This window comes from Notechis scutatus, chromosome Z (genome assembly GCF_049901735.1).
Source record: "Notechis scutatus isolate UNSWTSFEM ecotype Mainland chromosome Z, rNotScu1.2, whole genome shotgun sequence".
Classification (NCBI taxonomy): domain Eukaryota; kingdom Metazoa; phylum Chordata; class Lepidosauria; order Squamata; family Elapidae; genus Notechis; species Notechis scutatus.
Window position 1 is genome coordinate 116,415,223 of NC_142025.1, and position 5,566 is coordinate 116,420,788.

Here is a 5,566-nt window from a genome sequence, read left to right on the forward strand (position 1 = left end):
ATACTGGGCATGATCCATTGCTGTTTACAAATACTGAGCCGAAGAATGTGTTAAAGATGTTGGCTTTAATGGTGTCGTCGTTGCAGTCTTTACCATCAGGTCCTATCAGGGGTGGGATGGACCTTGAGTCTTTTAGTTTGTTGTTTTAAAAATTGTAAAAAGCACGGGTGGAATTGGTGCTTAGAAGGTTTTCCTCTTGTTTAATGTGATAATTGGTGCATTCGGTCTTTATCTGGTGGCATAAATTTTTGTATCGGCTTTTGAAATTGGCAACGTGACCAGATTTGTTTTTCCGCCAGAGTGATCTCTTTTTGGATTGAAGTTTCCTTATTGTTATGGGTAATCTGCTTTTTTGTTTTGTTTTGGGAGTTGTTGTTGGTACATATAGTTTGATGACTCTTTTGACTTCAAGTAAAAATAATATTCGTTTTAAGTTCTTGAATTCCTTGCATAACCATCGTTAAATCCACTTGTGCTTTATCTTGCTTCGCCATTGTTAAAAGTCGTCCTCCAGCTGATGGGGAGGCAGGAGCAGAAGTTGAAATGCCAGAAGGTAGAATTTTCTTGCTCATTTGGATAACTCAGGGTCTTCACACTCTTTTAATCCAGTTAGTAGAGTGGCCAATTATAATCCAATTAGGAAAAAGGAAAACATAAGAAAAAGCCAGTAAAAAATAAAAAGCCCAAAATTAAAAAGAGAAGAGAATTTTTTTTAAAAAAGGAGTTTCTTCAGGTTCTTCTAAACCTTAATCCTATTATGGAATAGTCAGTTATGATAGTCAGAAAAGGAATAAAACCCAATAATATTAAAAGGTAATAAGAAAAAAAAAGAGAAAAGAAAAATTCTTCAGGTTCTTCACACCTTAATCCAATTGAGAGGTCTCAAAAAATAAAAAATAGCCATGAAAATAAATCAAAAATGAAAGTGGAAAAGGCAAAGGTCCCAATAAGAAAAAAGGAAAAAGATATTCTGAGGCTTTCCCTTTAAAAAAAAGATAAAAAAAGTAAAATAATAAAAATAAAAATATACAAATATTACAGAACGCTGTGGGATTGAAGAGGAGGGATAAAACAGCTAAGAGAAAGTAAAACAAGGAGCACACTGCATTTTATTTAAGCATCCAAGGCTCTTATTATGGCTTCTCCACAAATTTCAAGGCCAAGCTTCAAATGTTCAATTGATAGTAGAGATCCCAAAGAAACACCTGTGAAAACATTCTCCAGTGTTCTTCCCTCTATCTTATCAAATTCCAGTGTCCTTGAAAAAGAATTTTTCACAGTCTTCCCCTTGTGAGTAAGGTGCCTTGAGTGAGAGGGAATGAAGGCTGACAGGGGTGTGTGTGTGAGGGAGAGAAAGAAGAAAGAAAGAAGGAAAGAAAGAAAGAAAGAGGAAGGGAGAGAAAGACAGAGGAAGAAAGAGAAAGAAAGAAAAAGAAATAGGGAGAGAGAGCGTGGTGTGAGAGAGAGAGAGAGAGAAAGAAAGGAAGGAGAGAAAGACAGAAAGAGACAAAGACAGAGAAAGAAAGAAAAAGAAATAGGAAGGAAGAGAGAGACAGAGAAAATTCTGTGCTATTATTTTTAATTTTTCCATTATTTATCATGTGTTAATATTTTACACTGTCCCTACACCTAGAGTGATTCTACTGCCTTTCTTTTGCCCAGGACTACCACATATTTTTCAGGGTTTACATGCATTCAATGTCTATAGTCCAGAGCATAAATACATGTGTGTTTAACAGAGTTGAAAGGGAGTTTGGAGGTCTTCTAGTCCAAGCCCCTGTTCAGGCAGGAAAACTGAGGATGCCAAACTCTGAGTAGAGGTTCTGGGAAAGGTGTCAGAATAACACTTAGAAGGGACTTTTGGGGGAACCCTATACCATTTCAGAGAAATGGCTGTCCAGTCTTTTAAAAATTTCCAGTGATTGATCACCCAGAACTTCTGGGGACAAGCAGGTCCACTGGTTAATTGTTCTCACTGTCAGAAAGTTTCTCCTTAGTTTTATGTTGCTTCTCTCTTTGTTCAGTTTCCATCCATTGCCTCTTGTTTGCCTCCTGGTGATTTGGAAAATATATCCCCCTCCTTTCTTTGTGGCAGCCCCTTAAAATCCTGTTGCCTATATCACACTCTTGAGTAAAGCATGTGAGCCCTAACTACCTCAATTCCAACTACTGCTGGCCTTAAATGCAAACTACTCAATGCAAGAAGCCTCGTGAATAAAATACCTGAATTTTTCCTCCTACTAAATATGGCTAAATTCGACATTATATTTGTCTGTGAAACATGGCTCAATGCATCTCTCCCTGACTCCATTACCACAGTAAGAGACTATCATGTTTACCGATCAGATCGTGAAATTCGTAGAGGAGGTGGTGTTGCTATCTTCTATAAAAAGTCCTTACATCTAAAAAATATCCAAGTTACCCAGGAGCTTGCTCTTCCTGAGCTTGCTCTTCCTGAGACCATCATCTGTGAACTATCCTTAAATATCACAATTCGATTCTTACTATGTTACAGAGCACCTGATTATGACATCGAACATGTAAACAAGCTAAATACATTACTAACATGGGCTACATCCTGCCCATACCCTTTTATCTTTCTTGGTGATTTCAATCTACCTCATATTGACTGGACCCTAAATGATTGTACAACTGAAATCATACACACAACCTTCTACAATGCTATTACAAATCTGGGACTGGAACAACTAGTAACCAACAACACTAGACTAAACAACTGCCTCGATCTCATCTTCTGCAATAGTTTGAATTTAATTTACGGAATACAAACTAAAGAACCCTTTTCCAAGAGTGACCACAATATGATTGACTTTTGTCTCAACATATGCCCACACAAAAATCACCACAATGATGTAATCCCCAATTGTAACTTCAAAAAAGGCAACTATGATCTTATAGACAACAATCTCTCATCCCTTGATTGGCAATCTCTATTCACTGGATGCAATACTGTTGAAGACCATTACAACATATTTTTACTTGAAGTCAAAAGAGTCATCAAACTATATGTACCAACAACAACTCCCAAAACAAAACAAAAAAGCAGATTATCCATAACAATAAGGAAACTTCAATCCAAAAGAGATCACTCTGGCGGAAAAACAAATCTGGTCACGTTGCCAATTTCAAAAGCCGATACAAAAATTTATGCCACCAGATAAAGACCGAATGCACCAATTATCACATTAAACAAGAGGAAAACCTTCTAAGCACCAATTCCACCCGTGCTTTTTACAATTTTGTAAACAACAAACTAAAAGACTCAAGGTCCATCCCACCCCTGATAGGACCTGATGGTAAAGACTGCAACGACGACACCATTAAAGCCAACATCTTTAACACATTCTTCGGCTCAGTATTTGTAAACAGCAATGGATCATGCCCAGTATTTCCTAGCCGTACCACAGATAACAACAATGATCTAATACATATCGATTTTACAGAAGACAATGTTGGAAAAGCACTACGCAATCTAAAACCATCTCTATCTATTGGACCGGATGGAATATGTGCCTACTTCTTAAAAAAGCTATCCACTGCCATAGCCAAACCTCTAAGCATAATCTTTGAAAAATCTTTCAGGACCAGCTCCTTGCCTAACCTATGGTCACAAGCCACAGTCATCCCCATCTTCAAAAAGGAGACCCAAGCCTAGTTGAAAATTACAGACCAATCTCCTTATGCTGCGTCACCTGTAAAGTCATGGAATCAATTATTAACCAATCCATCATCCTCCACTTAGAGACAAACAACCTACTCTCCAATAAACAATTTGGTTTCAGAAAAAAACTATCCTGTAATCTGCAACTCTTACACTGCAAAAACATATGGACGACACAACTCGACCAGGGCAAAGCAATAGACGCAATCTACATAGACTTCTGTAAAGCCTTTGATTCAGTGGTACACGACAAACTACTCCTAAAAATAAAATCCTATGGTATCTCTGGACAACTGCATAACTGGATAGAAGCATTCCTGGCAAACAGACAACAAATGGTCAAAATTGGGAGCGTCCTATCAAATTCTGTACCTGTCAATAGTGGTGTCCCCAAGGCAGTGTTCTAGGACCAACTCTCTTCATACTCTACATAAATGACCTCTGTGATCATATTAAGAGCAATTGCGTTCTTTTCGCTGATGATGTAAAAGCTGTTCAATACCACAGACAATACTGCTACCCTACAAAAAGATCTTGACTATGTATCAGAATGGTCAAACAAATGGCAACTTCAAATCTCAACAAATAAATGCTCTGTCTTCCATATTGGCAAAAAAATCAGAAAATAAAATACAAGCTGAATAGTCAAGATCTTGTTGATGACCCAAGCTCTGTAAAGGACCTTGGAATACTCACCTCTAATGATCTAAGTGCTAGAGCCCACTGCAACTACATAGCCAAAAAGGCATTAAGAGTTGTTAACCTAATCCTACGTAGCTTTTTCTCTGGTAATATCACACTACTAACCAGAGCATACAAAACATTTGCTAGACCAATACTCGAATACAGTTCATCAGTCTGGAACCCACATTACGTATCTGATATTAGCACAATTGAGAAAGTCCAGAAATATTTCACAAGAAGAGTTCTCCACTCCTCTACTCGTTGTAGAATACCTTATGCCACCAGACTTGAAATTCTAGAACTAGAAAACCTTGAATTACGCCGTCTTCGGTCTGATTTAAGCATGGTATATAAAATCATACATTGCAATGTCCTACCTGTCAATGAATACTTCAGCTTCAACCATAACAACACAAGAGCACACAATAGATACAAACTCAAAGTTAACCGCACCAAACTTGATTGCAGGAAATACGACTTCAGCAATAGAGTGGTCAATGTCTGGAATACTCTACCCGACTCTGTAGTTTCTTCCCCAAACCCCAAAAACTTTAACCTTAGACTGTCTACTATTGACCTCACCCCTTTCCTAAGAGGTCTGTAGGGGCGTGCATAAGCGCACCAACGTGCCTACCGTCCCTGTCCTATTGTTTCTCTTATTCTTCTTTTATTTTTCTTATATGTACCCATTTCATGTATTCACAACTATGTATACACTTATACTTATTATCTTGTAAACAATTGGCAAATCAAATAAATAAATAAATAAAATAAATAAATAAATAAATAAATAAATTTTCTCCTTTCAGTGGTCCATGAAAGTACATCTATAGTATGCAGATAATAAAGTCAAAAAAGGTGAACAACATTTTTACAGAACTATAGATAAGTTGAGACTGGGTGACAAGGAATGGCTGGGAGGAGGGGTCAGGTGAGGCACCCCTTGATGTGAGTGACGTTGAGTTGGCCACACCCACCTAGTCACATGACCACCAAGCCATACCCACTCAGTCACATGACCACCAAGCCAGACCCACCAAATAAGCCACACCCACAGAACCAGTAGTAAAAAAATTTGAATTCCACCACTGCCATGAACACCTACTAGGAGTTAGGTGACATGATGAAAACCCTTTCCACTGGGAAACTCTGATTATCCTAGACCAAGCCTGGTTCAAAATGCTAGAGAATGCCTAGAAG